The sequence below is a fragment of the Macrotis lagotis genome, chromosome 1 (genome assembly GCF_037893015.1).
Source record: "Macrotis lagotis isolate mMagLag1 chromosome 1, bilby.v1.9.chrom.fasta, whole genome shotgun sequence".
NCBI classification, from domain to species: Eukaryota; Metazoa; Chordata; class Mammalia; order Peramelemorphia; family Peramelidae; genus Macrotis; species Macrotis lagotis.
The window spans coordinates 515,625,352-515,647,885 of record NC_133658.1 but is presented as its reverse complement, the minus strand read 5'-3'; the positions used below and the strand labels follow the sequence as shown (position 1 = coordinate 515,647,885).

At 33.2% G+C, this 22,534-nt stretch overlaps 1 protein-coding gene and 1 long non-coding RNA gene across 4 annotated transcripts in view; both read left to right on the top strand.

The window, feature by feature from the left end:
* LOC141505057 (uncharacterized) overlaps positions 1-22,534 on the top strand; it is a 72,014-nt gene that overhangs the window by 13,759 nt on the left and 35,721 nt on the right. The window lies entirely within an intron of this gene.
* LOC141506941 (uncharacterized) overlaps positions 1,249-22,534 on the top strand; it is a 30,116-nt gene continuing 8,830 nt past the window's right edge. The window contains exons 1-2 of one of the 3 annotated variants that reach the window (XR_012474027.1): positions 1,255-10,468; positions 11,865-11,907. This is a non-coding gene — a long non-coding RNA (uncharacterized LOC141506941). Of the gene's footprint in view, positions 22,011-22,534 lie in introns of all 3 variants that reach the window. The other 2 variants (XR_012474026.1, XR_012474025.1) reach the window with 2 other exon arrangements.

Below are 22,534 nucleotides of genomic sequence, written 5' to 3'. Positions count from 1 at the left end.
TACTGGCTCAGCCTGCTCTGGGCTGCAGAAAGACCAAGCTGCTTGCTTTGTGCCCTGAGGGCTGGGCTCCACGTGTTCGCTCTGGCAGAGGTCCCCCGCTGTTCCCCCACTTTGTGCCCGGTGCTCCTCGGGGTGCAGCTCAGGAGACTCCCCCGCTGCTGTGAGCTGAGACTCCCAGTGCCCTGGGGCTGCCTCCAGGAGGCTGAAGTTCTTTGGCTCTGGCGGGCCACCCCTCTGGCAGGCCGCCCCTCCGACCCCGGGGAGCAGAGCCTTTCTGCTCTTTTCCAGGTTACCTTGAGTAGGAGAACTGCCTCACTGGAGCCCTTTGTGGGCTCTGTCTCTCAAAAGTTTAGTTAAGAGTCCTTAGCTGGTGAGTTTTAGCAGAGAACTCCTAAGACTGGATCCCTTCTTGTCGCCATCTTGGCTCTGCCCCATACAAACTCTTAAACAGAAAGCTACAGTGCCTCTCATTTATTGATTTTGACTCAATTGATGTTTAATCTCTAACTTTTTTTCCTGTATGTTTTTCTTAGATCAGCTTTTTTAGTTGAATATACTCTTGGAAAAAAGGCTGTAAATTGAAATGATGGAGGTAAAATGTGATTTTTCAAATAGAAGATATTTATAATAACTTATAGTCTTAAAGGGGGGTTGGTGAGAAGGTGACGCCCAATTTTTTATTGAAATAATTACAAACTTTTTTAGTCAACTATAATTGATACTTGGACACTATACTGTATTAATCTTTCAAATGTGTATATAAATAAATTACACACAGCAATACAGTAACTGATCACATAAAATTGTATTTACTATGTTACAGTATCGCAGTCTTTTGTACGAAGTCTTAGTTTGCCATTCCAAACTTCTTTTGACCAACAAAAGGTAAAGAAATATTTCATAAGTGTCATGGAATCTTCACAAATATCTTGGAAATTATTTTTGTTGTTTTGTTTTTTGTTTTTGCTTTTTGTTATTTTTAGGTTTTTGCAAGGCAAACGGGTTAAGTGGCTTGCCCAAGGCCACACAGCTAGGTAAGTATTAAGTGTCTGAGACCGGATTAGAACCCAGGTACTCCTCACTCCAGGGCCCGTGCTTTATCCATTGTGCCACCTAGCCGCCCCTGGAAATTATTTTTGTAGAGATTTAGTCTAATTTTTTAAGAAATTGATTTAAAAAAATTTAAAAAAGGGGCAGCTAGGTGGCATAGTGGATAAAGCACGGGCCCTGGAGTGAGGAGTACCTGGGTTCTAATCCGGTCTCAGACACTTAATACTTACCTAGCTGTGTGGCCTTGGGCAAGCCACTTAACCCGTTTGCCTTGCAAAAAACCTTTAAAAAAAAAAGAAATTGATTCAGTGGTCTTCCATTGATTTTTTTTTCTTTTTTTCTCCCCAAAAGTTTTAGAACTCAAACTGCTGATTCTTCTGAAGTTGGGAATCTTTCTCTGATAATACGATGTCTTTAGGTGTTAGCATTTTTACCTTGTGTCTTGTTACTTTACAGTCATACTTAAAAGCTTGGTTTTGTGGCTATTCTATCTACTGATTACATTTATAGTGCCTTTAGTGAATTTTTTTCCCCAATGAATTGCTGTGGCCAAAAATGAATACAATTTTATGTGATCAGTTACTGTATTGCTGTGTGTAATAAAGGAGAAACAAAAAAAAAACTCAAAAAGCATAGCAGTCTAAAGCTATGCCCAGCTTACCTCAAATCACTAGCAAACCCTACTTTTCCCAAGCTTCCTTCCAAGTCACCCAGTTTGCTAATTATCATGACTCTTTCTATCTCTCTTATTTACCTCCCTCCCTCAATTCAAATATCTACCAAATTCTGTCACAATCATAATCTAAACTTTTACTGAAACCCTAGTTCGGGCTTTTAATTTCTTTTCTCTGAAATTTCAGATTTAGCCTCACAGTGCGTTAGAAAGGTTACTGGATTTATAGTTGGAAGCCCTAAATTCATATCCCAGTTCTGCTCTCTGATAACTGAGATTTGCAGTAAATACCAGTCTCCTTAGACCTCAGTTCTCTCATCTGTAAAATGAGAAAGACTTAACTTCCAAGGTCCCCTTCAATTTTAGATCTATGTTCCTATGGTAGTTCTTCCTGCCTTCTTCAATATCTTTTCTCCAGTCTTTAAAGCGAAGACTAAATAAGCTTTCTCCTTTTCATCAAATACCTTCGGGGACTCTCCTTTTTCCATTAGCTGGAGTCTTTCTTGTTTGGGAATATGAAGGTTTTAGATACATTTGCTTGACTGTGTTGTGTATTGGACCTGTTCCACTAATTCTCTTAGTTTCTTAACCAACATCGGATTGTTTTGACAGTAACTGCTTTGTAGTATAGTTTAAAATCTTGAACTGTTTGGTTCCTTCTTCTCAATTTGCCAATAGCCTGGTTGTGGCAGAATAGTGGAAAATTCTCATAGTAGATCAGTTCCAGTTGAAAAGGGTGAGAATGAAGCTGCATTCTCAAGTGTTGATAGGCCTTTCCCTTAGAAACTTTTCCAGTAGGCATAACCTGTCACCTTGAAGGTCAGCCTTCATACCTTCCCTAAAAGAGTACCTGAAGTTTCTTGGTCTGAATGTGATAAAATCTCAAATTAGTTTTAAGAAGCTACTAATCAGAATGTTATTTATTGCCTCTTGAAGAGCTACTAGCCTTCAAAATTTTGATGTGAATAATTAGAATCCCTTTTTTTTTTGCATATACTAACTGTTAAGAGGGAATGAGATTCCTTAGAATATTGAATTCTTTTGAAGTTTAGGACAGGGCTACTATTGATGCTAAAGTTGGGACAGTGGATTTGGCAGCAAGGAGGATTCTAGAATAAACTGGAATTAGGAATACAGAATAGAAGGGAGGGAAGTTTTGAAATTTCATCTATTCAAATTTTTGCTTAGGTCCTATCAGTTCCTAGAATCTTGTAAGAGGAACTTTTCTTTTTTATCTTTCCCCACCTCTGCATAATCACATTTAGACCAACACCTCATACATACCAAATGGATATATGACCTAGATGTAAAGAAAGTTTTCATCATCAACAAATTAGAGAAACCTGGGGTGGGGGAATTAACTTTCATATCATAGACAGTGGTAGACTTTATGAACAAACAAGGTATGGAGAGAAGCAAAATAAAATGATTAACTGTGATTACATAAAGTTAAAAAGTTTTGCACAAATCCAAATAAAGGTAAGATTATGAAGAAAATGGTAAGCTGAGGAATAAAACTTGACAGCAAAATTTCTCAGATGAAAGTCTTTATTTCTAGTCTCAAAATTCAAAACTCAATTGAGCTAAATAATGGATTAAATAGTTTTTGTAGTCTGGGGAAATTAGCTAAATATAAAAGCATTTATTAAGCTTTTATTATAGGCATAGCTCCCACTTATAATGTTATTTATATAAAAAATGTTTAGAATTTCCTGTGGCCAGTTTCCTTAAAGACAAATACTATCCACTTTGTTAGGAGTTGCTTATATGTGTACTATGGGCAAGACATTGGACTGGGGATACAAAGAAAAATAAAAGTTTCTGCCCTTACAGAGCTAATATTTCATTAGAGGGATTCAAAATGCACAACAAATATTTGTTAGGTATTTATTAATTTATTAAAACCAGATACTATGCTAAGAATTGGAACAAATGAACGAGACAATCTAAGATGAGAGAACCCTGAATAGTGGCCTAGTGAGTGAGGGACAGCGGTATGGGGATGATAGGTGACCTTAGAGTTTTTTTGAAGTACAGAAAAGGAAGAAATATTTCCAAGATATTTCAGACTGTTTTACGAATGTATTGAGATGAAAAATAGAATGATGTTTTGGGGAGGGGGGTAGTCTACTTTGGGGTCTATTAAGGAATATAGAGAACATGAAAAAGGATAATATGAAATCAGACTGGGAAGATAGGTTTCATTAGTTTGTAGAATACATTAAATGCCAGATTGAGGAATTTATGTTTCTAGTAGCAGTGGGCAAGCTGCCCCCACATTCAGACATGTTCCTTAGGAAGATTGTTTTGGCATTCTATCATTTACTCAAACCTCAAGAAGACTCTTCCTGCTTGCCAAAACCAAATCTTCTTATGAACTTTCAGTGAATCTCCTTCATCTGATTGCCCCATCAGTTATTCCCTATTTCTCTAATCTTATTTCATCTTATTTACTGGTGGTTCTTATTTGCAAACATGCACAACTCCTTTCTCTAAAGCAATAGCAAACCACAACAAAAATTTGTTGGCCCTATTATCTCTTCCAACCACATCATCCTATATTTCTTTTCCATTTCCCAGCCCAAACTCCTAGAAAATGCTGCCTTTTACCATCGCTTTAGCTTCTTTTCCTTTGGTACTTTTTATTTATTCCTTGGCAACCTGGTTACTAATCTTCTCACTCAATTGAAATTGCTGACATCAAAATTAGCAGTAGTTTCTTAATTGCCAATGTTTGATGGCCTTTTCTTAATCCTCCTCTTTCTAGACCTTTTTGTTACTTTTGCTCCTTTTGCTCTTGACCATTCTGTTTCTCCTTTTGGAATGTTATTTTCTTTTCATACTACTTTCTTTTTGACTTCTTAGCAGAGTGTGTTAATACATCTTCCATATATCATATCCCCAAATTTGAGTATATCCCATGACTGTCCTCTTTGGCAGCAGGATAAAATTTTCCAGAATTAAGTGCAACATAGTTATACTATAGTAAAAGAATTTTCTGATAGGTATAAGATGCTGGAAAATTCACAAAATATTATGGTTTTAGATTTAAAACTTTACAAATATTGCATTACAAACTAGATTAGAATGAGGAATGTAGTATCTTGTGTATTTTAAAGGCTAGTGTTTGGTTACATTGACATAAAAGAGTTAGAAAATGTTAATTTTTTCTATATTTAACATTATTTTTTGCCAGATTAATATGTTATGACTAACTTGGTTTTAATATTTTAAGGAAAGAGTAAAAATAGGTTGACTTATGTGTAAAGAGACTTAGCTCTATACCTCAGTTTTCCTATTTAGGATTATGACCTTAACAAAGTTACTTCTGGTCAGTTACCTAATAAAACCTAACATTTGAAGTGGTTGCTTTATTTTGTCTGCGATAATTTAGCTATAATTCTGTGTATGTTTAAAAAAAATCCTCAAGTCATCAAAAATTATAAGCAAACATAAAAAGAAGGAATTAATATACTCAAAATGCATAATATAAGTAGAACCAAACAATATCAAAATCTAAATAAAAATGTATTTTTTCTTCATATATCCTCTTTGTGTATCTGATGTTCCTTTAACTCTGGCTTTTAAAATAATAATTATAACCAATATATTTTATATGTAAAGATAGTTTTCAACATTATTTTCTCTTCTACTCTCCCCCCCCCCCCAGAAAGTAATCTGATATAGGTTATGCATTCACATTACACATTTCCGTATTAGTCATGTTGTGAAAAAACTAAAGGGAACTAAAGGGAAAAACTAAGAAAAAATAAACAAACAAATTTTAAAAAGTGACAATAGTATACTTTGACCTGCTTTCAATTTCTAGTTCTTTCTTTAGTTGTGGATGGGAATTTTCTTTGAAAATTCTTTAATTGCTTGTATTGCTGAGAAGAGCTAAGTCATAATTGATCATTATACAATGATGCTGTTACTGGGTACAATGTTCTTCTGTGTAACCAGTCATGTTGGTTCTTTTGATTTTTGTATCACTTATGTTATATGTGACCTTTATAAATAAAAGTTTGGATATTTTGTACACACGAGGCAGTCCTTTTTTCCTTTTAATGCAATTTCTACCTCAAAATATTAGGGAATAACTGAGTCAACTCATTTTTCAGTTTTATGATTATTTTATATTGTTTTATTGTCCTCCCAAGAGGAAGTTAGCTGGCACATTGGATGAAGTGCCCAATCTGAAGTCATAAAGACTATTCCTGAGCCCAAATCTGGTTTCAGACACTTAATAGTGTGTGACTCTGTTTGCTTTAGTTCCTCATCTGTAAAATCAGTTGGAGAAGGAAATGGGAAACCACTCCAGTATCTTTGCCCAGAAAACCTTAAATGGATTATCTAAGAGTCAAATAATGACTGAAACGACTGAACAACAACAAAATTGTTCTCCAAAAAACTTTTAAGTCTTCAGTCCTAGTAAAATAGAAAATCTTCCAGTAGTCCCACTAGCATAGCATTTTGTAATTAATTACAATTTTGGTAAATTTCATGAATGTAAGGTAGTATTTTGAAGTCTTTTGATTAAAAGATTATAGATTGATACAGCTGGAAAGGACTTCAGAGAGGTCTTGATTTCTAATTGAGATTTTGAACATCTTTTCATTGTTTTACTAATTTGCATTTTCTTTGAACATTGTCAGGTAAACGCTTTTGCCATTGCTTCATTGAGGAACATATTATTACACATATATATCACTTCCTTTAGGTTCTGGATGTCAAGTCAGTTTTATTTAATAAACTGATAGATTTTTTTTAGTTTCTTTAATTTTAGAATTGTTTTTGTCATAAAATTATATTTTCAATAATTTCTATTTAAATATTCCTTTTTTCAATAGTTGATACATTATTTTTCTTCCACATTTTTTCTGATTAGTTTTTTTAATTCAGATCTAGTTTAGTTCATTTTAGTATGTAGCATACACTACAGACTGAAACTCATTTTTTACTTTACTATCTACTTCTAGCAGTTTTTGTTGAATGATTGAATTATCAAATGTTTTTATGGGCATGAAGTTTGTCAAGCATTAATCAGTTATGTATATTGAATTTATTCCTGGATTCTGTATTGTATTTATATTTCTTTTTTCCTAGTAGTAAATAGTTTTTAATAACTTTTTCTTTTTAGGTTTTTGTAAGGCAAATGGGGTTAAGTGGTTTGCCCAAGCCTACACAGCTAGGTAATTATTAAGTGTCTGAGACCATTTGAACTCAGGTACTCTTGACACCAGGGCCAGTGCGCCATCCACTGCGCCACCTAGCTGCCCCACTTTATTTTTGTTAAATTCCTTTTTATTATTATGAACTTGGCAAACACCAAGAGGCAAGCATATTTTCTTATGGAAAGAACAAAAAAAAGATGGGGTAAAACCATGAGTCTCTATGATATGCAGCTTGGTTTTTGATAGGGGCATGAGGTATATTTGAAATTTTATGTGTCGGTTCAATACTGCTCTGCTTATCTTTCATTTCTCTTTTTAAAATTATTCATTCATACTTTTGGGGGGAGAGGGGAACTGGATTCAAATTTCATTTATGCTACTTAATTAACTCATGTGATCATGGGCAAGTTGCTTCATTTCTTCAAGATCTCAGTTTCTCATCTATTTAAGGATGGGGTTGAAATATTAGCTTCTTAAGTTTTTTTCAACTACAAATCTGATTCTATTTACTTATTATCTTTCTTTTTACAAGTATCACTTTCCCCTGTTATTGGCCTCCAAAAGAAAAAAAAGACTAAACAAATCTGTATAGTCACACAAAATAAATCTTTATATTGGTATTGTCAAATTTATTATTTAAAAATTGTCACCTTTTAAAAAAATAAAAATATTTGCTTTGTTGAGTGATCTAGCATGAAACTCTCAATTAAAAAATTTAAAAATATTTCATTGTTTTTCACCATCTTTTTTTGGGGGGTAGGGGCAATATTTTGAGTTTTACATTTTACGTTTACATTTACATTTACATTTTTCTCCCTTCCTTCTCCGGACAGAAAGCTATCTAATATAGGCTCTACATGTTTAATTGTACTGAATATAGATCCATATTAATCATATTGTAAAAGAAGAATCATATCCAAATAGAAGAAAAAAAATAAGAGGAAAAGAAACAATAGAATATATAAGACAACTTTTAAAAACTGAAAATAGTAAACTTTGGTTTGCATTTAAATTTCACAGCTCTACCAACAATGCATTGATGTTCTCTATTTCCCACATCCTCTCCAACATTGATGATTAATTACCCTTTCTGATTGTATTGGTCAATCTGAGAGGTGTGAGGTGGTACCTCAGAGATGCTTTAATTTGCATTTCTCTAATCAGTAGTTATTTAGAGCAATTTTTCATATGACTATGGATCGTGTTGATTTCTTCATCTGTATCTGTATCTTCTAGAGTTGTTTTATTATTGTACCGCTGAAATGAGCATTTCCGTCACTCAGTGTTACTATTAGTGTGGATAATGCTGTTCTGTTCTGCTCATTTCACTCAGCATCAGTTCATTCAATTCTTTCCAGGCTTTTCTCAAGTCCTACCCCCTCACAATTTCTTACAGAACAATAGTGTTCCATCACATTCATATACCACTATTTGTTCAGCCATTCCTCAATTGATGGGTATCCCATTAATTCTTTACCACTACCAGAAGAACTGCAGTGAATATTTTTGTACATGTGGGGTTTTTTTTTAACCCTTTTTCATGATCTTTTTGGGATACAGATCTTGCAGTGGTATTGCTAGATCAAAGAGTACGCACAGCTTTACAAAGGCCTTTTGAGCAAATTTCCAAATTGTTCTCCAGAATGGTTGGATCAGGTCACAATTCTCCCCAGTTTTCCCATATCCCCCTTAACCATGACCATTTCCCTTTTTTAGTCATATTAGTCAATCTGATAGTTGTCTGTTGGTACCTCAGAGTTGTTTTAATTTTCATCTCCTTAATCAGTAATGATAGAAAGGAATTTTTCATATGATCATAGTTGGTTTTAACTTATTCATCTGAGAATTGCCTTTCCATATCAATTGGGGAATGATTTGTTTTCTTATAAATTTTAGTTCTCTATATTTTAGAAATGAGTCCTTTGTCAGAAAAAAAACTGGTTGTAAAAAATGTTTCCTATATGAATTATTGTTTTAAGGAGTTTCCTAGAGCAGTGTGAGTGAGGTGAAGTGACTTGACCTTATATCCAGTAAGTGTCAGTGGTGGGACTAAGGTAGTTCTATCTACTGTGCCATGCCAATGGATAATTTTTATATGTTAGACTTATTTATATAATTTTGTATTTATTATATTCTGCATAGTTTTCTTTTTGTTCTCTTTTTCTCGGTCCAGATATCAGGACAGTATTTCATAGAGGAGTTTGAAAGGATCCCTTTCTGTAATTTTGTAATTTATTTAATATTGATATTGTTTTTAAATTTTTTATAATATTGTTAAATCCAGCTGGTTCTGGGTTTTTTCCCCTTTGGAACTTTTTTTTGGCTCATTCGTTTTTTGTTTTTTTTTTCCTGAGATTAGAAGAACTGGGGAGGAGAATATGGCGTTTCATAATTACTCAATTTCCTTTTTCTATTCTCAATATTTTTAATTTCATAATCCATGTTTTTTATTTTTGTGATCCATTTCTTATGTTACTGATTTTGTTAACATAAATAATTGGACAAAATAGTTCCTAATTATATTTATTTGTTGAGAATTATTTTTCATTTAGGATTTTCATAATTTGATTTTTAATCTAAATCAGATTGACTAATGATTTATTGTTTTTCATTTTAATTTTTTAGAAAACCAAACTCATATTATCTGTATATTTAAATTTCTATTTTTTTGTATTTAGTTGTATTTGGTTTTCTGTTTGCCCGATTTTAATGTGTTTTTTTCCTTTTGCTGATTAATGGGTTTAGACACCACATTTTCCTCCAAGGATTGCTTTGGCTGTATCCCAGAAGTAATGATAGAGTATCTTTTTATTGTTTTTTTCAATGAAATTATCTGTTGTTTTCTTTCATTCATTTTTTGATTTGTCACTTCTTTAGAATTAAGTTATTTATTCCACTCAAGTTTGAATCCTTTTCTCAAATATCTAAATATTTCTGCATTTATGAGGTTTTTAATGTGTCAGTACATGGTCGGTTTTCATGAATATCCCATACATAAGTTGCAAGTTATTTATATTTCTATTTCTTTTACTGAAGCTAATATTATTAAGGTATTTAATTTTCTTACTTTGCTTTTGTTAAATTTGTCTGGTTCTGAAAGGAACCTGTAAAAAAACCCTATTATAATTTTATGGTTCATTTCCCCTAATGCTCATATTAACTTTAACTTCAAGTACTTAAAATGTACTTCACCATTACTTCACCATCAATACATTATATATTAACTGATATTTCATTGTGGTGCCATTAAGCATATTGTAATTTCCTATTTTATATCTTTTAATCCTCTCCTTTTACTGTTAGCTCCTTCAACAAATTTAAGAGCTCTTTTTTTTTATTTTAATAGCTCTTTCAGCTACTTATTTGGTTAACTTACCAGAAGCATTGATGATTCTGCTTCATCTTATCAGTTTAATCTTCTTCTGGATTTATTTACTTCATCAGCTTCTTTTATCTCATAATTCTCTTATTCATAATTGATATCTTCTTATGTTTATTCATTTTCAGCCTTGAGTTTTGGGTTGGACTTTTTGAGTTGAGCCACTTGTCTCTCACCCACTTTGATGTTTTGGTAGGTATCTTGCCCTCAATGAACTATGAATATTTCTGCTCTTGTTGATTTGGACAATGACTAGAATTAGGTCTACCTTTTCCCTCAGTCCTTACCTTCTATTTTTAAATATATAATCAGTTCAACATGTAACTTTAAAACTGTCCTTGTCAGTGATTCTTTTTGGCCTTCTGTTTTCTTCTATGTAGTTTCAAAAGCTACTTCAGGAAATCTATTCTTTTTTTCTTTTTTAACAACCCAATTCCTACCCCTTGTTATTCCTCCTGCATTTCCCTATTAAAAGCAAGATGTATGTAACACATGCACATAATCTAGAAAAACATGGCTACATTCACCAAGTCTAATTATTATTCTGTCTTGTCAGGAGGGTTGGGTAGCTTGCCTGTATTGTAGGAATTTTGAAATTGTGATTGAATGGTTGCATTGATCATAATTTTTAAGTCTTTTAAAATCGTGTGTCTTTGTGGTGGTGTTGTATAAATTATTCCCTACTTCTATTCACTCCACTACCTCAGTTTATGCAAGTCTTTCCAGGTTTTTTTTGAAACTATTCATTCCACTATTTCTGGCAGCATAATGAATGATACATTGTTTGCATATACCACAGCTTCTTCTGCCATTACCTATTTGGTGGGTTATTCCTCTTAGTTTATAATTCTTTGCCAAAGAGCAACATGGATGGGTCTTCTCTGCTTTGATTTCTTGGGGATATAGTAATATAAGTGGACTGACTTTCCAGGTACAAGTTCAAATTACGTCATTTTAATAGATCTAGCACTACCTGCAACATTTGTCATTTTCCCTTCTCTGATATTTTTGCTGATCTAATAAATAAGATAGAACTTCAAAGCTATTTTAATGTTCATTTCTTTAATTATGAGTGATTTGGAATTTTTTTTGATAGCTTAGAGTCTTTGAAACCTATTGATTGATACCCTTTGACCATTTGTTATACTGGGGGAATGATTTTTTTCTTATAAATTTTAATCGGTTTCTCATACATGTTGGATATTTATCAGGGAAACTTGCTACTTTACCTCCCTTCCCCCCCAACTGTTTAACTGATAATTTAACTATTGGAGTGTTGGGGGGGGCTACTTTTATTAAAGTTTTTGTAATTAAAAGAAGCGTTCATTTTATCTTTTATTATCCTGCCTCTTATTTGATCTTGAACTACTGACTTGCACTTAAAGACTTGTAAAACATTTCCATATGTTCTCATTTGATCCTCAGAATATCATATTACACTTAATGCAATTCATTATCATCTTCATTTTAGAGATGAAGAAATAACTTGGATATAAGGATTTGCTTAGGTCACAGCTAATAAAATGGGTTTTTTGGTTTTTGGGTTTTTTTTGTTTTGTTGTTTTTTTTTTTTTTTTTTTTTTTTTAGTTTTTGCAAGGCAATGAGATTGACTTGCCCCATCGTCACACAGGTAATTATTAAGTGTTTGAGGACAGATTTGAACTTGGGTCCTCCTGTCTCCAGGGCTGGTGCTCTAAATACTGTGCCATCTAGCTGCCCCTATTAAAATGTTTGGGTTAAGATTTGATTCAGCTTCCTGACTCCAGTTCTTCTGCTACTTTTTTGCTAGAGTTGTAAAAGATATTTTCTTCCCTGTTCTAATTTGTTTATGATATGACTTCTAAATGTGAAGCCTAAAATCCATTGGAGCTTTTTATTTGGGAACTTTCTCTTTTTCATGATTCTCAAAGGGAATTGATTTCTTTCCCTTCTCTGGCTGTGATTGACCTCAGTTTATTGCAAATTAAACTAGTCTCAGACCTCTTTCACCACAGCCTTTGGGGTTGAGTTGTTGAGTTTGGGGTTGAATTACCTTATCTCCTGTACTGCTGAGATTTTCCTAGACTGTCTTTAAACCCCCCTCCCCCCAGCTTCTACTTTTTTTCTGTTTGTCTTTTATATGTATCCTGTTAACTGGAGCTTTTAATCTTGCTTCCTTTTAATCTTGGTTGCATTGGTTTTATCTGGGTAAAAACTTCAATTTAATGTAAACAAAATTATCCATTTTGTTTCCTATAATGTTCTCTATCTCCCTCTTATCTCCTCTTTAGTCATAAACTGCTTCTTTTTCCATAGATCTGCCAGATAAACTATCCTTATTTTCCTAATTGACTTATCTGACCCATTTTCTTGAACTTTATTTCCAGCCATATAATATATAAACATAAACTAGAATACTTATAAACCACTATGCATGTACAAACATATATGCAAGATAAATTGAAGTTAATTTCATGGAAGACTAGAGAAAGACTTCTTGCAGAAGATTGGATTTTTTCCCCCAGAGATTTAAAGGAAGAAAAGGAAGCCCAGGAGGTATAGATGAAGGAGAGAGTTCCAGGAATGGGGATAGCCATTGAAAATGTTTAGAGGTGGAGTAGCTTATCCAAGAAAAATCACAGAAGCCAATATCACAGGATCACATGGAAGGAAATTGGGTAAAATAAATACTGTAAAGTTAAGAAGGAACCAAGGTAGGGGATCTTTGGTTTTATTCTTGGGTAATAGTGACCTCTAGAGTTTCGAATAGAGGGGCTAAAATGATGGTTATATCCCCTTTCTACTTTAATAAGATCAATTGTCAGCTAACTGGAGGGAAAGGTATGGAGTGAATCAGACTTGAGCCTGAAGACCAAGTAAAAGTAAGCAGGTTGTCATTATGGTTCATATGTCATTATGAGGGTGACTACATGAGAGTAATGGCACTCAGAGGAGAAAAGTAGACAATTGTAGCCTTTGTGACAATTTAGACTCTTTATGGTAGAAAAGTAGATGTTAATAAACAACATACCAGGACATACCTTAGTTAGACAAAATAATTCATTTGAAGGAAGAAAATAATCTATTTCATCATTGGAAGAGACCAAAAACCAGGACTAAAAGGAGAATAGGTTTTTTTTTAGAGTTCAAACTATTATAGTAATCAAAATTATTTGCTGCTTGTTAGATAAACTGATTAGTGGAAGATAAAACAAGAAAAAAATTCTAAAAGTTCAATAAATCATTGTGTGATAAACACCATAACAAATTGCTAATGAAAAATTTTTTCTTTCATTGGTAATCTTGGGAAAGATTTAAAAAATACTCCTTTCCAGAACTTAAAGAAATAGGAAAAGTAGAAAGCAATTTACTAGAAATTAGGGTTAGTCAAGTATCATCCACATGATATACAACAATAAATTAAAAACAAATATGTGATCTGATCTTTGCAAAAAGGTTACATTAAAAAGTTCTTTTAGTAGCTGACTGGGAGAGTGAATTATTTTACCAAAAAAAGGGATAAGGATGATGCCAGAAGATAATTTTGATTACATGATATTGAAAAACATTTCACACCACAATGCATTCTTGTTCTATGAAGGGGGTGGCCAAGTGAGAGAAAAAACTTTGTAAAGTGCCTGATCACCAATTGTAATTGTAGACAATTACAGAAAAATATAAAAATTAAAGCAAAATCCTTAATTAGCTAATTAGACAAAGGTTATTAAAAAAGAATTGTGAACTATTAGCAACATGTGAAAAGCCCTAAATGAATAATATTAAGAGAAATGCAAATTAGACCAATATTGAGGTTTCATCTTAGACCCAGCAAAGTTGGCAAAGATGAGAAGAAAGAAATAGTTGGATGTAAGAGCATGTTGTACTGTTAGAGCTGTAAATTGGTTCAGTCATTCTAGAAACCAATTTCATATTGTTCAAAACTAATACACAGTGAAATAAGAACCATGAAAATAATATACAGTCACAATGTAAATATATAAAGAACAGTAATATGAGATAGAAATTTAATATAAAATGACAAATGACCAAGTTTGGACCCAAAGGAGGTAGACAAGAAGGAAGAAAGTACCTTCTTTCCTTATTTACTGAATTTGGAGGCAATAGATTAGAACAATATAGATAGTAGTAGACTTTTTAAATTTTACTTTCTTGAATTTTCTTTTTTAATTCCCCATAAAGAATGGTTCTTTGGTAAATAAGTGATATAAAAACAAGATATCACAAAGTTTTTTAGGTTATAGCATACTTATAGAAATAGGAATTTTAAAATTATGTCACTTTTATACCTACAATTTGCTCATCTGTCATTGATACAACATTAATGTATATACAATTTTAGGTAAGTGTAGAGTTCACTTAAATTAATTTTAAAAAGCAGTTTTGATAAATTTTCATAAGAGCATAGGATTATTGGGTTTGTAATCTAGGAACACTTTGTGGAAGAGAGACGATCATTTTGGAGTTGTTTTAAAGAATGGCTAAGAATTTAACAGATGAGGGTTAAGGATTGGAAACTGAATGAGTTAAGGCACAGAGAGCTAAATGAAGATTCCAGGCAAAATAATTTGAATTTTATTTGCTTGGCAGTAAAAGGAATGTAAGTTTTCTTAGGAGAAATGTGGTATGGAAAGTCCAAAAGTTTATTCTTGTGGCATTATAAAGGAGAAATTGCAAAAGGTGGAGAATAATAGAATCATAAAGAATGGAAAATATGAAGTAATTTAGTAGATAAACTTGCTTAATTTGTAGTTGAGGAAACTTAGATCCAAAAATGTTAATTGAGTTGTTTAAGGTCATAATGGTAATATAGTAACAGAGACAAGATAGTGTCAGGAAGAACTAGTTAAGGAGGCATTTGGAATAACTCGAGTATATCATAATGAGTTTATTATAAGGGGTTGGTAGTGTAATAATGGATGGAGGAGGGGATGGAAAACTAGGTAACAGATGAGATATAGTTACATTTACATTGTATACACTTACAGTAACTTCACATTGACTTTCTTGATAAAAAAGCAAATGTCTTAAAAGGAAGAAATTGCTTTACTTTTGACTTGGTCTTAAAAGGAAGAAATTGCTTTACTTTTGACTTGGTTTCCATAAGCTTTTCCATAGCACCTGGCATAAGTTTATTTACTGAGAGAAAGGAAAGATGAGTTAAAGATAATATTAAGAATTTGAACTAAGGAAACAAGTATATGGTAGTCACAAGTAGAAATAATGAATTGAACTCAGGGAGAAAGTTGTAGGTTAAAGGTATTTGGTTTCAGAGTAGTTGAATTTGAGGTGAAGCATCCAGAGGAAGATGTCTTTTAGACATTTGAATATGCGTTTCTAGGGTTCAGAAGAAAACTCGGAGAGCTATGGGTTTTTGAGAGTTATGACTAAAAAGCTTGGTAATTGAAGTGAGGTTGAATGAGCTTGCCAAGAGACAGAGAATAAAATGAGAAGATATGGCCAAAGGAAAAAACTTTATGGAGGATACAAAGCTTAAATCAAAGTTTTCCCCAAAACTGTGGTGTGGTACCTTATCTTCAGAGGGATGACCAAAATTAATAAATATTTTTTGAGGACATCTTCCATATAAACACATTGATGTTTTTCAGTTAAAACAAAGTTCTAATTAGGGAAAAAGCAAAAATGTCAGATTCTCTCCAACTGCCATTTAATGGATAGGGTTTTTTTTTAATATGATATGCTTCCTAAGGTTTAACTCTGTTTAGTATATTTGAATATAAAATGTGTGAATTAAAGTATAATATGAATGCTTTGATTTTTCATTACTGTTTATTTTGGGGTCACACTATAATCCTGCAAACTTTTAAGATATTGAAATAACTGAAATAACCAGAGCTACTCTGCTATTTGAAGTGAGAGCTCCAAAAGTCCAACTTTCACAACTGGTAACCAAGTAAATCCTGGGAGTGCTTCTCATTAGACAGTTATTAGTTCACTGACCTTCTGAGTTGGCCATCAGGTATGACAACATCCCTGGTTTTATCTTTACACTGGACTACTTAATAGGTGTCCGTCTCATCCCAGTGTGCAAGAATGTGTCTGCCCATATATATCATTGTGCAAGATGGTTATGCTGTGATGTTGCCTTAAAGTTCTTATCCTTGTTCTTTCCCTTTAGTTTTCATTTAGCATTTCTATTCATACCAAATAAAAGGACCTACTGTCTTTAGTAAAAGCAAAAGATTCCCCCTAAAAACAAAACTTCTCAAGTTATGTTTTGAAATGTTCAACTATTAATTTAAATTTTTATATTTGTATTCTTAAAAGAATGAAGTGCCCCTTTGTGAAAGTTAAGTATGAAACTATCAGGCTTTAAGGGGAAAACAATGATCAACCACATCAAAGGCTGCAAAGATCAAGAAGAAAATGAGGATTGAGAAAAGATTGTTGGGTTTGGTAGCTAAGAGATCATTTATAATTTTGAAGAAAGCAACTTTTTTGTGGGATGATAAAGTTGGAAGGATTGTAGGGACATAAGAAGATAGTGGGAAGAAAGAAAATGGAGGCATTGATTGTGTGTGTGTGGTCTTTTTGAAGAGTTTAGCTCCAAAGGGCAGATTTTCTTACACATATATTTATATAAAAACACATCCATGTCCACATACATATGAAATGGAAGAATCAAGTAAGGGCTTTTTGAGGATAGATAGAATAGACATAAGCATGTTTATAGACAATAGGGAAGGAGCTAGTAGTTGGGAGTGAAATTGAAAATGGTGAGAATGACAGGGGGCAGTATGTTGAAGGAGATAACATGTAATGAGGTTGCTTGAATAAGTAGAAAGATTAACCTGGTTTAAAAGGTAAGACAACTTACTCATGTGAGATCATAGTTGAAAAAGAACATAGTGGCTGAAGGCACCTGGGTGGCAGACTATGTGAAAGAGGGAGGAGCAAGGGAGCTCAGTGAATGATCTTGACTGTAAGGAACTCAGGTGAGAGTTAGGGGTGTGGGAGGAAACCTGGGAAGAATCTAGACAGATGAAGGTTGGAAGAACCCTCTGAAGGGTCAGCTAGCGAGTTGATAAGGGAAGTATAGCAGGATTGCCTAGTACTCTTGAGGACCCACTTGAGGTGATAATTTTAATATTTATAGTGGTTATAGTCAGAAAGGTTTCATGATTTCTTCCATTGTCATTCAACATATGTAGGAGTGAATCAAGGCTGTGGCTTGGGTGGACATAATTGGCAATATAAGAGGACAAAGACTCAAAAGAAGGGAGAATATATTGGAGAGTTGAATTGATTCAACTGGGGTTCAAGATAGAGAAAAGATGAGAGGGTGATTAATGTAGGGAAGATGGCCTAGGAATAAATTGAGTAAAGGGATTGAAAGTCATGGTATAGATTAGGGTGTGGGCAAACTCTGGCTGTTACTGATGTGGCTTTAGCAAGGAAGCTGCAGGCAGGACTTGAAATTCAATAAATCTAGAAGCTTTTTAGAGGTGAATTAAATTTTTGACCAAATATAGCCCACAAATAATGATACAAACATCCACAGAAAAAGGTTCTCCATTCCTGGTATAGATGAAGAATGGAGTTTTGAAAGGAAAAGCATAGGGAGAAATGAGAAGACAATAGAATATGGTTGGATAAGGGATTTCAGAATTCTTGAACATGGAGTTGATTACATTTGTGGGTGATGATTACAACATCTAGGGTATGATCATCTTTGTGTGTTGTTGGTTCTCCAATAAGTTGTAAGAGTAATTTATGAGAAGTGAGTAGGTAGAGTTTGAAGAGAATCCATTATAGTACAAGTAAAATCAAAATAGTTTTAAGTTGTGAAAATGTAGAAACACAAAAGTTAAAATGCCCAGATCAGAAAAACAATTTAAGCATTGTATTTATCAATAGGAGAGGTGACTGGGATGGATAGAGCACTGAGCCTGAAGTTAGAAAGGGCAAGTCAACTAATCCTCTTAGTCTCAGTTTCCTCATCTGTAAAACTAGGATGAAATGACAAAACACTTAAGTATTTTTTGCCAAGAAAATCCCAAATGGGGTCATAAAAATTGGACACAACTGAAACAGTTGAATTGCTCCCTTGTGCACACGTGCACACACGATAACGTTGGCAGCTAAGTGATTCAGTGGATAGAGTGTTGTGCTTGGTGTAAGGAAGTACTGAGTTCAAATCCAGTCTCTCAGACACTTGACTATGCGACCTTGGGTAAGTGACTGTTTGTTTTAATCCGTGACTGTTTGGTTTAATCCACTGGAGAAAGAAATGGTAGAACACTGCAGATGCCAAGTAAAACCCATGAACAGTGTTGGAGTGCTAATAACATTTATCAGCTGTATTTCCAAGTACCATCCATATGGAGGAATGATAGCTGTATTATTTTGTATTGATGTTTTATTTCACTGCAGTAGCATGAAACTTAATGAATTTGCACAATGTACTGAAAACCATATCCATAATATATTGGTAAGATGAGATTTCCAAAGAAAATTAAGATGATTTAATAGTTAAAAAAGCAAACAGTTTCAAAAAAATTATGTCATTGACATCAAAAGAACTTGAATCCTAAAAGGTGCTAAAAGAATTGCTTGCTATGAGGAACTATTTATTTTTAAAAATTTCCATCTGCAGCTCTTGATAAGATCAAAATGATTCTAGACCATTCATATACAAAAAGATTTTGAATTATTCTTTTTATAAGTAATGTAGAATATGGAATTGTTAGTTCAGTTCCCTTGTGCATTTGAGGAAGACCTGCACTTAAGGAAGATTACTTTGGGGGCTTTTTATTTAGGTTGGACTGGAGTGGTGAAATATTTCAGGCAGGAAGACCAATTAGGAAGTTATTGCAATAATAGTTTAGGTATATCTGAAGACCACTGCTATCAGTTAATTGAGAAGCAAATCTTCCTTTTTTGTATTGCAGGTGGATCAAGCAACAGATACAGTTAAAGATGCTCATTTAATTAATTTTTATGATATGTTATTGAAATAGATTTATTATTACATTACAAAGCATTGCTTGATGGCAATGATTCCTCAAGAGAAAATTTAATATTGTTGGACTTTAAATGAACAAGATAAATATGGGAACACTTCAGCCCTGATCAGGTGGAGGTCATCATTGTCAGAAAAAATGCAGGTGTTCAAACACTAGTTTAAAATGTGATTCCTTGTGCAGTTTGGATCCATTCATTGCATGCTTCCTTAAGCAATCAATTTTAATTGAGAAATAACGATTTTTTTCAAAATAAGAGATCAATTTTATTTTAAAAATTCTTTAAAAGAGAAGTCTCTTGTAAAATAGGAGTGATGGGGACAGTTAGGTGGTGCAGTGGATAGAGCACTGGCCCTGGAGTGAGGAGAACCTGACTTCAAATCTGGCCTCAGACACTTAATAATTACCTAGCTGTGTGGCCTTGGGCAAGCCACTTAACCCCATTGCCTTGCCAAAAAAATCCCTAAAACAGGAGTGATGGTATGAAGGAATTTTGTGAAGCACACTTGCTAATAATGAAGCATATAGAATAATATTTATTATGAACAAAGAAATATTATTCTATATGCTTCATTTTTTTTAGTAGAGGTAAAGAATTTCCTCACGGAGAAGTTGGATTAGACAGTCTTTAAATAAATCGTTGATTTCATGCACTAGTCTGGTAAATCTCTTAAAGGGTTATGCATAGATGTTCTTGTCTTACATAGTGTGCTATTCAGTAAATCTTAGCCATAACACAAATGCCATGCTCGCTCGTGCTCTCTCTCTCTCTCTCTTTGATTCTCCCTCCCTCTCTCTCAAAATATGGCAAAATTGAATAAAAGGCATGTTTTAGAGCACTTTCTCCAGAACACTGCTTGATCCTAAATATGCTGCTCCTCTATCCCTCATTCTTGCTCTTCCCTTACCCCCATAATTTCATGGTGGTTCTTATCTCCTTTCTCCTAATAGAACTTGCTGCCTTTTAGGTACAAGATTCCTGAGAGATGCCCATTTGGGTTCTTAGTAGCAAAAAGAGACTTGATGAGCTGCATAAGAGCTCATTTTGTATTCAGAAATAAATAGAATTGATGTTAATTATTTCTAATTGGATCCCTCCAATTCAGACAGAATCTAAATTAAACTTAATAAAAAAAAGAATTTCCTCGCGGAATGAGTATTTGTGTGATTTAGTGTGTGTGTGTGTGTGTGTGTGTGTATGTGTGTATAAATACTGAACACTAAATAAATCACTGCAAAGTCTTTATTCATACATACAGAAAGGGACAGCATTTGTCAAAAAAAATTTAGACCTATTGTTAATATATTTAGCAACTAATACTTTTGGTATGGTCACCAAATTTAAAACATACTTATCCTACAAATGAAGATCTGGTTATCACTTGTTTTGTCTAACGAAGCAATTCTATTTTTAATGACCAAGATATTTTTAAATATAGTAAAGAAACCTTGGACAAATGTGATATATTTAATCTTTATCTGAATAAGCTAGTAAGATGAAACAGCATTTCAGCCTGAAATTTTACTTTGTTTTGACTTTAACTGAATAAAGAGTCTTAGTTTGTCAGTCATTGACACACAAGTATTACAAGTTCTAATATCTTAACCATGTTATAGGGATTTTTTTTTGTAGCAGTTATAAAAACTCAAAATCAGTCATTGAAAAAGAATTATAAGTAGTGATCTCAATGATGCCACAATTAGGGAAACTGTTCTGAAAAATAAGCCCATTCAGTATAGTTATCTTTTATTAAATTATAGGATTTTATTTATAAGTACCTCCACATTATTTTGGTTGATTCATATATTCTAGAAAACTTGTAATAAATTTTTTATTTGAATAAAATATGAGTTCAGAAAAATTAAAAATATAGGGTTTTTTTTTAAGGTGGGGAGAGGGAAAACACCACATAAAGTTTGGAAGCCACGTCATTGAAGTTGCAAGAAGAAAAAAGAACTAGTTGAAAAACAAGTAGGATAAGAATGTTGGTTGAAACAAAAAAAGTACACTGGGGAATTTGCGAAAAAAGTTTGATTCCAAATGGTTTTTTATTATCAGTGACTTTTAATAATTACCTCTGGATTTTCAAATATATATCTCTTTATCAAAAGATCCTTCCCCTTGTAAAAAGAAAACAAATTTGCCCTCTCCCTCTCCCCCCCTTCCCTCTCTCCCCCCCCCTCTCCCTCTCCCTCCCTCCCCTTTCCTTATCCTCCACACCTTTCAATGAAAGGGGGGCAGAAGGAGCATTCTTGTTGTTTTTTTTTTAAACAAGAAAACTGGGCCATTTAAATAGCATTCAATTTTATTTCAGTCTACTTTCCTTCCTCTCCCCCCCCACAGAAAACCCCACCATATTATTGTAACCATTGTGTAAATTTGTTCTTGACTTTGTTTACCCTGTAATCTCTTTGTTTTCCCATATTTTTTGATTTCTCATATTCCTTGCTTCTTATGGTTTAATAACATCTTTACATTCCTAGATCCCAACCATTTCCTAGTTGACCACCTTTTTTTCCATCCTTGGGACTTTTCCATTTGTGCTTAACTATCTTAAATATGCCTGTGTGGAATTTCTGGACCTAAGTGTAGGAACATTTTCATTACTTTTTAAGTATAATTCCAAATTATTGGAGTGTTTGGACCCATTTATAATTGCACCACCAGTTTATTTAGTGTGCTTTTTCTCCTATAGCCTCTCCAGCTTTCACTAGTTAGATTTTTTGACATCTTTGCCGTTTTTACTACTAGGTAAAATGTTAAAGAAGTTATTTTTGATTTGTTTCTTTTCTGGCTTAGTCTTTCATATGATTGTAAATGCTTGTGCCTTCTTTTGATAGCAGTTTATTCCCAATTCTTGACTCCTTATATCTTGGGGAATACCTATTTATACTAATTCCTTATTTATCTTAATGAGAGATACTCATCAGAAATACTTGATTTAGAGTGTTTAATTCTCCATAAACCGCAAATTTCCTTCTTATCGAAGGTGCATTGAATTTTTATTGTGAAACATTTTTAGTTTTATGGAGTCAAAATGTTGTTTTATATTTTATATTTTTTGCCTATTAAGTTAGGAAATCTCCAGTTTGGGCATGTTCTTTTATTTTTAATGATGTAACTAACTATGCTTGGTTTGTAGTCATTTGGAACTTACTGTGGTATTTGGTAAGATGTTTGTTTAAATATAGTTATATTTTGTATGTAATATATATTTAAAACATTTTTCCAGTATTCCTAGTATTTTTGTCTAATCCAAAATGTATTTTACATTC